The 12,375-nt window shown below is 37.8% G+C and overlaps 1 long non-coding RNA gene across 2 annotated transcripts; it reads left to right on the top strand.

The window, feature by feature from the left end:
- Positions 1-6,604: 6,604 nt before the first annotated feature.
- LOC118163115 lies at positions 6,605-10,546 on the top strand. Of its 2 annotated transcripts, none has more exons than XR_004748857.1 (4): positions 6,605-6,933; positions 7,507-7,580; positions 8,809-8,879; positions 10,460-10,546. It is a non-coding gene; the product is annotated as an uncharacterized LOC118163115 (long non-coding RNA). The 2 variants fall into 2 exon arrangements; XR_004748858.1 differs by having other exon boundaries at positions 8,809-8,875.
- Positions 10,547-12,375: the final 1,829 nt, after the last annotated feature.

Here is a 12,375-nt window from a genome sequence, read left to right on the forward strand (position 1 = left end):
CCCAATTATTGATCAGACATATTTTGTTGGAGACAGCATGCAGAAAATGGCAAAGCTTTGGTGGAGGTGTGCCATCTATTAAACAGTGACCAGTAAACAGAGGAATGCTGCTGAAAAGCCACCAAGAAAAAAACACTTGCTGCATGAACTAAAGTTTTCCTAAGAGAGCAGAGCATTTTAACTTCTCACAACTGAAAAAAGGAGTTTCTGCTCCCATCTGTTCCCCTCCCTCCATATCATTTGCCATGAAAACTCTTCTGTTATTTCTGGTTTTCTTCACTGTTGTGTGAACTGATATAAATCACTAAAATAGCAGAAAATTGATTACTGGAACGGCAGAACTCTTCTAATTTAGTGAGTTAAATCAGCTTGTGGAAAGGGTTTGACAAGTGGCAGAGCCAGCCAGAGCAGAGGGCAAGGAACAGAACTGCCTAGAGAGTAAGGAAAGTGGGAAGAGCAGAAGGCAGAGGACTGGATGAATTAAGGGAGCAGCGTGGGGTGGGGATGTCCTTTCAGTGATGGTGAACGTTGGGTCAGCTCAGCTGCAGGTGAAGTTGCAGTTTGCAGTGAAAGGAAGGAAGCAGTAAGGGCAAGGTTTAGCTCATAGAGCTGGAACTATTAGAACCTAAAATTCTTGTTTGATTTCTGCTTTTCTCAGAGAAACAATTCTCCTTATATCCTTTGTAAATAACTTAAAGCAACAAAACAGCAGGTCCCCTTGTATATTTCCGAACTGAAACGACTTCCAAGCACCCAAATTTTAGCTATCTACTTCAGCCAAAAGGGATAATACTGGTTTTAACACGATTTGTGTCTTGTTTGACAAATAAATTGCTACTTAGCCCGTTGCATGGTCTTGGAATTTTGTGAACTAAGAAATGGAAAATCTCTAAAATTCAGTGAGGTAGGTTTTAACACCTCACTCCCAAAGTCAATGAAAATAACTAGAGTTTTAAATTACTCTGTGTTACTCATTATTTTAAATGATTTCCCATATATTGTTTGCATGTGACCTATATTAAACCGAGATGTGTAAATGGTATTCCCCTAGGTCTTTTTTTGAAAACAAAATGCGTATGACAGCAAGTAATATTCAAATATGTGAAAGTTATAGAAAACAAAAGACTACATGGAGGAATAATAATAAGAACATATTGTTTTGTGCTGTGCAGGGAACATATTGATGTTGAGAAAAGATGGTGCAGTTTTCCTGTCCTTCTGTTTTCACAGAGGTTAATGCTGCTAGCTGAAAAAAAAATGTATCTGGTGATTGCAAATCTGCCAAAGCTTAGTCACAGTGAAAGAGAGACCACCTCTTTTCTTTCTCCCCTCCTCCTTTCCCTGACATTCATTCACTGTGGAGCCTTTTTAAGGTGGCTTTCACCGTCTCATCCTCTTGTAATGGAGGATTTTGCCGTGTGCCTTTGAAAGAGATGTGTGCAGTCAAAATTCTCTGAGGATTCACATACCAGATTTTCACACCTGACAGTTCTGATGATGGTTGACTGGTGTATTTGCTACCTTCACCAGAAGCAATCCCTCCCTCCTATTATTCCTCCTCTCTGTTTTATTTCGGTCTCAGGAAATGCAGAGAAGGTGAAAAGGGAAATGCTTGGTCATCCTGCTCTCAGGATAGTTTGGGAAAAAAAAAGAACAGCGAGGTTGAAACAAACATTGATAGAATCAAGTCTTCATCAGCTAGGTAGTACGCTGATACAGCATCTTGAATAAAAAGCAGGGCTGCTGTGCGGTGAGTGTTATTCATACTTAGCTGTGCGCATGATAGGAGGAGGAAATTTAGAAAAAGCCTGTAACAGAGTTGGAGCAATGACAGAATAAGAAAGCAAATCCATAGAACATTATTTCCTCTCTTCCCCTGTAAGATAATTTTCTGTCTGCCAAAGATGATCTTGTGAAAATATGGGAAAGACCACTCTGAGCAGCTTTTACCCCAAAGGAAACTGCAAAAAGCAGCTGATGACAATGATGGCCAGCAAACACAGAAGCCTCATTTTCTGCTGCCTCACCCAACCTGTAGTGATTTATCCAAGCACATTAAATATCTTTCCCCAGTATCAAATTGTAACTTTTCAAGTTACAAGTTTGGAATACATTTTCTTAAAATACTGTGATGTCTATGTATATCCACATGGAAAATTACCATTCTGATTTGGTATCTTATATCCAGTCACTAATATACTTGCAGGGGTAGCTCTGGCTATGCAAGATATACAAAATGAAGAATTACATCCATCAATCATGATGACAATTTTATTTCAGGTGTTGAATGTTAGTGACAGTTTTGACTTGACAAAGGGTTTGTCCATGGCTTAATGACCAAGATCCACATCCCTCTGTGAGCTGCCCTGGGGTGATGCCAGAGTGCAGACCCTGAGAGGAGTCAGCTGTACAGCTTTGAGCAAGATAACACTGTGCTGCCCAAGGGGGGACCATCAGGGGAAGACACCTCCTGTGCACGGTTGTTAGTGTTCACAGGAGTGGGGTCTTGGTTTCTCCTGTATTCTGTGCCTTTCTTGGTTTCTGATGTGCACCGGTTATTCTGTATTCCTCTGCTTGTTCTTAACACAGGGCTCCTTGTTGGCTGTCAGTCTTCACGTAAAAAAACTTTTGTCTGAATTCGCATTGCACAAAATCCAAAAAGTAAGGGTCCAGCTTCTGTGTCTGCATGTATTGTCAGTGGCCAAATACTATGAAATTGGTTGTGAATTTAGAAGGCATCTTTTTTATAAGCCTATGGAAATGAATTCTTACAGTTCAATTACATTTAAAAGATCCGTTTTAGGTTGTTGGAGAGATTTTGCCCTTAAGGCAAAACTGTCTTCTTAGCAATGTTGACCTTGCTGTTGAAATCAAAATCATAAAGGTCACAGCGCTCAATACGCACTAGTAGTTCGCTGTGCAGAAAGCATCTCTTTGAAAAGGCAGCAATGAAGAAATAAGTAGGATTTCCAGCAAGATATGTTGTTGCCTTTGGCTATAGTTTATTTAAAAGTACAAAACCAAACCTTTAAAAGAAAAAGACGAGTGTGATTTGTCATCATTTGTTGATGTGAATTTGTGTGTGATTAACATTCAGGCAGCATTCATGAAGATGTTAAATGATTTTTGAAAGTGCTTTTTTGTTGTATTAACAGCTAGTCATCTGAAACTTAATCCCGAAAGTGAATCACTGGTTATTTTCCTGTTTACAACACTCAAGTTGTTCCTTTAGGAAATGAAAAAAATACTGTTTGACTTAGCTGAATAATTAACAATAGCACAAATTGCAAATGGGCAGCATCAGCACAGAATGAGTATTTCAACCTGAATGCTGCAATTTCCTATTGTGAACAGTATGGATAGTAATTGGGAATAATCACATTTTGGGAGACTGAATGAGATTAATCCATAAGAAATATGAGACGATGACCAGTGTTGTCTAACACATTTATATTTTTCTTTTGACCAAGTACAAGTTGTGTTACTCATCCGGGGATGTGTTTTTGCAGGTTGGTGATCTAAGTTCTGTAGAGCGTGCAGCAATGTGACCACTTCTGCATTTCTTCTCTGCATACTTCGTTGTGAATTTTTTAAAATGTGCTTGGCTAATTGTAATTTTATGAAGCAGAGTATTATGGTCTGACAAGTAAAAATATGTGCTTGCTATGTGTGCATAGAAGACAACCATGCAGGGTCTGAGTTGAGTCTGAGTCAAGAGCTGAGTGCCTTGCCCTTTGGGACACCAGCTTACATTCCCCTCAAGGCACATTCAGCTCCTTCAGGGACATCCAGTATGATTGCTCCTTTGGTCTGAGTAGGATCGTTTCTTCAAAGAAAGATATGTCTTTGATATATATATATAAATATTTTTCTGAATAAAGAGCATTACATAAAGAAACATATATACAAATGAGTAATTTCTCTTTGCTGTAGAAACAATCAGCAGCAGGCACTTCCTTATATGTTCTTTACAGTTCTGCTCCTTTATTTGGTTCTTTGCCCTGAGCAGTTGAGTGACTGCTTCTCAAGTAGCTGGTTTGCTTTGTACGAGCCTTTTTGGTTCTCAGATGGCATGGCTACAAAGACAGGTTACCATGAAACAAGGAAGGTGTTTATGGGTGGTGTGGTAGCTACTTCAGGCAGGTTGTCTCAAGGCATCTGTGAAGAAATTTGTGTTTGCCCTGTCTGCAGTGGGAATGAGGTGAGGTATCTTCCAGTTACAGCAGAACAAGAACGTTTATAGAGACGAATAATGCAGAGAAACTAAAAAATTGTAAACCTGTTCTCTGGCTACTTTGCAATAATTCATGCAGACATGCCTTTCCAAGTAGAGATTGCCAAACCGTCAGCCAACTGCTCTGTTGTGGGGTCTGAGAATCTCTCATCCACAGGGCTGTTTCTAATCGGTTCTTTCTGTGGCCCACACCTTGGCTGGTATTTCCAGGACTATTTATAAAAAATCTTGAAAGGGTCTAATGTTTCAAAATCCATAGCCCTCCTTAGGAGATAATGAACATTTTTAAGCACTCTACAGTGCTGAGCTTGGAAAGAAATATTCTAGTTACATAGCACTAAATTAAATATGTTGGGTTTATGATTTTATCATCTCACTGGCTTAATGATCTTGAGACCTACTATGATTTTATTCTCTGCACAGGAAGCTGTATTTTGTTACCTGCTAGAAGACATCCTTATTTTCAGTTTGGACTATATTAAAAAAGACAAAAAAATTAGAATATATTTAGTTTATTTACACAAACCTATGCTATTCCTTCAATTTTTTCCTTTAAAAGTCTAGTCATTGGAGGTCTACAGAGCTCAGAAATATATGTCTACTTCCTTAAATTCCTGGGTTAGAAACTGCTATTTTAGCTAAGTGGCATGTTGTTTCATATGGTGGAGGAAGATACTTTTTTCTGTATTTCTTTTTCTCTGAATTGTGAATAATATCTCAATTAAGAATTATGTCCTTTTCAGTAGATCTGCTTGTTAAAATCATCCTCATCCTGCATAAATAGGTTACTTTGGTTAATATAAACGAATTGTGAATGTAATCTGATAATTGATAGAAAAAAATATAGCCCAAATAAATAGAAAACAAAAATTGGCAATATGGGGAACAAAATGATTAATAGTTGCATTAGAATTGCCTCACAGTTCTTAGGGATTTTTTTTTTTTAATGCTTTTAATGTGATAAGAGGAGTAATACTAGCAGTAAGAGTTCTCACTTGAAAGCAAACCTTTATATATATATATAAATATATATATATTATTCAGTAAACGGGACAATGGAGGTTCTTTAGAGTGGAAGGAGGCTTATGTTTTTTTGGCTTTTATTTACACCCTGAAGAAATGCACCCTTATGTTGTATCGAGAAGTGCTATGTGCAAAATTCTGCTATGGAGCAGGTTTGAACCAAGTGTGCCAAGAAGATATATATTAGCAATGTGCCTGGGCAGTGTAAGATAACATTTACAAAGTAAGGGGAAAAAAATATCAAAACATGAGTGGGAAAAAATCAGATCTTAGCACCAGGCATTTGTATCCATCCTTGAGACAGAGTAATGTGATGGCCCTTTGTCTGACTGGCTAAAAATAAAGGCTGTGCACACTTCATATGCCTCTCTCCCCTTAATGTGTGGGAGGACAGAAATATCCCCACAGGAACAGATGCTTCGCGCTTGTCCCTTTCCCAGCACCTGCCAGTTTCTTCTCCCTGCCCTTCTCTCGGTGAAGCTGCGCTCAAGTGAAGGGCCTGGGTTTGATTCTTAAACCCCATATGATGGCAGCAGGTCTCCGGACGTATGTGGCTGAGGATTACCTGGTCTTCTAAAATAATGTTATTTTTTTTAATCTGAATTTAAAGTTTTCAAAGGTATGTGATTGAATGTGGTTTTGAAGGTATGTGATTTAGGCTTTAACATCAAACACCCTCCCCCCCCCCAAAAAAAACAGAATATTTCATAGTTTTATTTACATTTATTTACTCACGATAAAAAAAAAAATAATCTTGCACATTATGGCAAAATGAACTAATTTCACCTTACTTTGGCAAGAATCTTGCCAGGGTGAAGAAAAAGGATCATAGGATTGTATTTTACTTCAGGGAAGTACTAGGCTATGAAACTCATTCACAGGAAACCTACCTGCCTGAGTAACAGTACCAAATCAAAGGAAGGAAAAAAAAAATGTTTTATTCAACACAACATGTTTTATAAGACATTCGCTTTTATTTATGTATTTTTTTTCCTGCATTCTGTTTCTCACTGGACGTTTCTGCGTGTACTTTAACTTTTTTTTTTTCCCTAGTTGTTTACAAGCTGCCATGTTGCATTTGTGTTTAGGATGGTGATTTATGGTGGAAACTTGCTGACCCCTCACTGTAAGAATATAGTAACAGTATTTCAGCCACATGTTCTGAAGGCTTTGAAATGAATATTGATGTTTATTACCACAATGTTCAGCATTTTGGAAAGAGATTAACAGCAGCACTTCAGCTGAAGAATTTGTCTGGCTCATGTCATTCAGATTGCATCTGAAATCTCTGATTGCTTTGTTTTGCCTCTGAACAGACATTTGAAATGCCAGTCGGGAACGTTAGGGGTGTATGCATAGGTATATGGATTCAGTGGCGGTGAGACACATCGTGGGGCTGATTTTTCTCTTGTACTGAGTCAAGTGAAACCTCTTTTATGGTAGAGGTATTGCAGCAATGCAAAGTAAGCCTGAAAGAAGGATTAATCACAGAGAGTTTCTCCAGGCTGCTTCCTCTTATTCATTCATTTCTTCAGCACATGAGGAACACAGAAGCCAGATACAGTGCCAGGAGGACATCCATCACGACAGCGGAAAGGGAGTGAGGAAGGAACGCTACGCTGCTTCCTCTGCCAGGCAAATACAGATCTCTGTCTAATTACATAGTCAGATTTCAGGTATGTGTTACAGATTTCCAAAATATATGATAAAGCCTGCAAGTAGTAGCCGTAATAAATTGCTTTACAAATAAACATTTTGTGGTTTCATATTGTGGTAAACATATGCAGTCCGCATATGTGACTTCAGTAATATTTTATCTTACTTCCATAGGAATAAATATTTCATATACAGTATTCTTGTTATGTGGTTACATCCAGTACCTGCATTTAAATATGAGCACAAGGACAGGTTTTTTAAAACGTTTCTCCATTTAATTATTTTCCAATATATCCTTTTACCTAATCCACTGTGTCTTTCACAGCACTTTTCCTCTCACCATCCTAATTAATCTATAAAACATAGGAATGTCCCTCATTTCCTTGTCCACCAAGTCACTCCGAGCCATTGGCATCCTGGAGCTTCTTGTGCTATCTTTGCATTGTGATAAAGTTCTTCCTGCTTCCCTGTGTTTTGGAGCCCTTTTCTGCCCTCAGATTTTTATTTTTAACATGTATGCAGATAGTCACGCTGGTCTTCCCTTCATGATTTTGTCAAACCTACTGCTTTAATTGCATTTCTTCCCTTCTCAGGCATCTGTTAGGAACTCTGCGATGATGATATCAGTCTGCCATTACTATATTAAGGAGGTGTTTCTTCCAGAATGGTAAGAAGTGATGTCATTCTCACAGTAGAGTCGTCACTAAACTTCAGAATCATTGTGGTGACTCATGGGGCTAAGAGTTCCAGCAAAGCTGTCAGTTCAAACTCAGGCAAATAACACCACGGTCTTTTCAGTCTTTTTTGTACGTCAGATTGTCATAGAAACATTAAGAACTTGATATATATGAGAAAATTAGAATCTGTTAGAAGGGTACCACATGAGATAAGGAGCATAGTTGCACTACACAGTGAACTGTGACACAGAAATAACTGAGCTAACCGCCACTGAACTATTTCCAGATGTGAATCAGTACAGTGACACTAGTTTGGCATTGAATACATGTTGAGAAAAGCTGTCTGTCTTGGTGACAGGGCTTATCGTCTGAAAGGAATGTGCTAGCACATCTACACAGCTCCTAGAACCAGAGAACGAGTACAGGGTATCTGCATTGTGCTGCATTGACTAGCAGGGTGTCCTGACGTGCTTGGGCCTTTTCACATCACATACCATGCTCTAAGATAGATATGCTGTAAAAGCTTGACGTCATTACCCAGACAAAATGAATAGTAACAGCAGATATAATTTATTTCTTTTAATATACCACCAGAGATATAAAAGCTCTGTTTAAACTAAGGAACAGAATTGGTATAAGAGCATAAGTCATAAGCATAAGACTGACTAGGAATACACTGAGTCTAGAAATTGGAAAGACCTGTATGAGGGCAGAGATGCTCTGGGATGGCCATCTGATCGAGCAGTTATTAGAGGGGATTTGGTCAGTATCTGAAAGGGATTAAGTGATACGACTGCAAGCATAAGACTGGATCATTCACAATGATTCCGGAGTTTCCTTCTGGCCCTATGTTCTCGGATTTTGTGGTTATGTTCAAGGGGCAGAGTCAAAACTGAATTCCACTATTGAATAATCTGAGAACAGCAGGGTCCTGATTATACTCTTAAAAATCTTCTTTTATAATTTTACATATAGTTCAGTCATTGTACATATATTTCATTTAACGGAACTGAAAGATGAAAGAGGGTTCTCTGGTAATCAGATTATACAACATTAAAAATATGTTGGACACTAGTCTTCTTCAGCTGTACAGGTCATGAGACAATTATGTTCATTCTTGATTCTCTTTAAGTAATAGTGAGAGAACTGGAGAGGTCCTGGACAAATTTCTTGTAAAAATATTCCGAATGGTATATGTCATTATTTCATTTATTCTAGTCACAAGGAGTTGAGAACTGCTGAATTCAGCCAGATGAAAAGCCCATGTAACCTAGGACCCATCTGAGTAAGTAGATATTTTTTTTTGTAAAATAAGTAAAATATTGTAAGGAGGCAGTCATGCTTGCAGTTATTTTTTTCTATCATATAGAAAAAATATCTAAGGCTATGTCCTAGCCTTCAGTGGCTAGGAGACTCTTTTGTTTAACAGTTACTGCTGGACTACTGAACAGAACTGCTGAATTCATGAATTATTTTTTTTGATTCATGTACAGTTTGGGCCATCATGATATCTAATGGAAATAAACTCAGTTAGTTTATTATTACTAGAAAAAAATTAATGCCTTCCGATGTTTTTTATTGTGAAAGCTAGTGGATAATTGTTCCCAGTTCACCTTTTCCATAAAATTAGTGATTTAATACATCTTTATCATATCTTCCTTTATTTTTTTATTTTTTTCTAATTCAGCCACAACCTTTTTGATAATTGAAGGACCAAAACTGTATATGTTATTCATAATGTGTCTGTGGCCTGAATGTATACAGGGCAAAGACTTCTTGTGTTTGTTCTCTGACAATTTTTAGTAATTTCTAAGTATCTGTTTGCCTCTTTAGGCACTGAGATATTTCTTTCCTGGTGATGCTGACTAACACCACATGTATATACATATGTGTATTTTCCCTTCCTCTCTTAATGTGCATTACATTTACTGATACCAAATAGCCTCTAGCATTTTATCACCATTCAGTATTGAGCCATTCTCTGAAGCTTTTCATAGCTTTAGATTTCCTCCGGCTAATAATTTTGTGTCATCTGAATTTGTCTTTTTCTTATTAAGTGTCTACTTTTCATTTATGAATATGCTGAAGAGCCCAGATCTTTTGTAGCTTGGACGCTGTCAGTGAATCCTGATGCATTATAATGTGTGAATTTTTCCCTGTGAAGAATAAAAGCAATATGAAATCTGACCTATTAAAATCAGTTCCTTCCTTTTTTTCTTCTTCCCAAAACAAATCTTTACTGGTTTAGTTTTATTTTTTTATCAATTGCATAACTAGATGCATTTTTAAGGATATCGTTCTGTTTTCAGGATATAGTTCTGTTTTTCAAAGGATTTACAGGATAATGGGAAAATAAGATACCAGAAATTCACTGGCATTTGATGATTTAATTATCACACATGTTGAGTTTAATGTCTCTAATTAGCATTTTTATTTAATCTCAGTAGGAGATTGTGGCACATATGGACAATTGAGAGTGATTGTCAGGCAAGAGTATATATATATATATAAACTGTTCTTTTTATTTTACTTTATTGAATATGAACACATAAAGGTTGTCTTTAGAAGACTGGCTACAATCTTCTATTGGCTTAATCCACTATGCTTACTTATTAAGCTATGAATACCTGCAAATCCTTTAAAGGATTAACTGTATCTTCCTGCTAAGCTTTCAAGACAGTTAAAAATAACTGCAGGCTGATTCTACTGACACACTAAAAACTGGGCCTACTCTATATTTTATGTTGTATTTGCTGCTGCTTTGACAGATGAAATGCTCTCTGTAGCTGCTGAAAACTGCTAGGAAGATTCGGGTTGACCAAGTACTCTTGAAACCCTCCATATAACTAGGAGCCATTTTCGACTGCAGCTTGTAGAGAAGCAATGTTTGTTTGTCTCATGAAAAATGCCAGTGACCAAGGACATACAAGGTGGAAACAGAAGTTCAGCCTCATACAGATGCATGAAATAAAAGTGTCCTTCTCTGTAGGAAAGGCCAGGGTTTACAGAAGATGGTCTGACCAGTTACTGCAGCACAGTCCTTTGTGCATGATATGGCTTTTGCTAGCTCCTGGCGTTGACCTCAGAAAATGTAGATCTTTTCCGCATTTCTAGGATTATTATCATATTCTAACGCAGTATGTGCATGTGTTCTGGATGCTGCTAGAAGTTGTTAGGAAAGGAGCCAAACAGACAAAATTCACTATAACAGAAGACTAAAAGGAATGTGCAGTTTCTCTTGGTGCTCCAGAGACTGCATGGCAAAGCAGTACATTGAAATGTGTAATGTCTGCCTCTTGGCTCTATTATTCCTGCTGATTGTCTGGGAAGAAGAGTTGGCCATCCCCTTCTTCATAAGTCAGAAAAGTTATACCGTGAAATACATGAATATGGAAGCTTTGAGACAAGGCTTTTCACGAGAGTGTTAGAAGAAAGCAGTGTTTGTGCCACTTCTGGTTCCCAAGGCTCCCTTGAGCCCTAGGTTTTAGGTCATCAGGTGTTACATTTTCTCCCTTGGAACCTGGCCTAACGTTGTCACATGGCAGAGGGATGTAAGCCAAATTATTCCTTAGCATGACATAAAATGTATGTGCTAACAAAACTAGAAGGCTGCTCTTCATAGAAAATGAGGTCTGTCTTTGGAAAAAGCACTGAACTCGAACTACATGATTTTAGCTCAGAAATGAATAGAAACAACTTTTGTTGCCAAAACAAAATGAGACATGCTTATCTGTGGTGAGAAATATAACTTGCTCTTGAGAAACTGCCAACCTATTACTCTTCATAAGTGCAAACATCCCTACCAAAGACAGAGAATGAGCAGAGTTCTTATATCAGGACACTTGCTCCCCTGTGCTAACAGTAAAGCCCTAAGAGTGCTTGCCGTCACAGCATGGTTCACCTCATTTGCCAGATATTTTCTCTCTAAAGTCTTGTAGTGGTACAACAGAAATTCTAGTTTGTAAACCAGTATCGTACATGCTGGTACCTTCCTTCTTGGCAAAGGACAGAATGCCTGAGTGTCTTCCTTAAGAGATTCCACAGGTTCCTGTAAATAAATTGAAGTTAGAGTACACGTAACAGCTGAAACTGCCTCTAGTAATTATAAGAAATGAATGCACTGCACAAAGCTACTTTGCTCCCAAATTATTTAGCTCCCAGGCTAAATAATACTTAGGTGGGAGCAAGAATCCTGTGTTTGTTGTGAGATGGTGAAGGAATAATACTGAAAACACAGTGACAGGTAGGTATTCACAGCGTGCAGCTCTGTCGGCATTGCTTATCACTTATTACAGCTCCTGGCTGTAAAGCAATACATAGGTCATGTCTTGACAGTCCTCTGGTCAGAGTACAAAGCGTTGACACAGGTACAACAGGAAAATTGTGTTCATCAGCACTGATTCAACTTTCAGTCCCCAGATATTTTTATTTATTTATTTATTTTTAATGCAGACAGGCTGTTAAACTTCTTTAGAGTTTAGCTACTCCAAGAACTAGGTAGCAGTTACTTGATTACTTAATTACTTAATTGTTGTACTGATTATCAGCTGAAAGGCTGTAGATTTACCCGCTCTTGTAAAAATGTGAGCAAGCAAACACTGCACAATCCAAGCTGAAGGATCTAGCTCAGATACAGTAAGTAATATAATCTCATTAAAATTACGATGTGCTACTTTATATCTAAAATACTTCTGGAGACTGATTAAAATTTGTACTGAAGCAACTTCATACCGAACTGAATTGGAACACATTTTCCTTTCTACTTATTCTAGCTAGGGAAAATCA

This window comes from Oxyura jamaicensis, chromosome 2 (assembly GCF_011077185.1).
Source record: "Oxyura jamaicensis isolate SHBP4307 breed ruddy duck chromosome 2, BPBGC_Ojam_1.0, whole genome shotgun sequence".
In the NCBI taxonomy this organism is placed as follows: Eukaryota; Metazoa; Chordata; class Aves; order Anseriformes; family Anatidae; genus Oxyura; species Oxyura jamaicensis.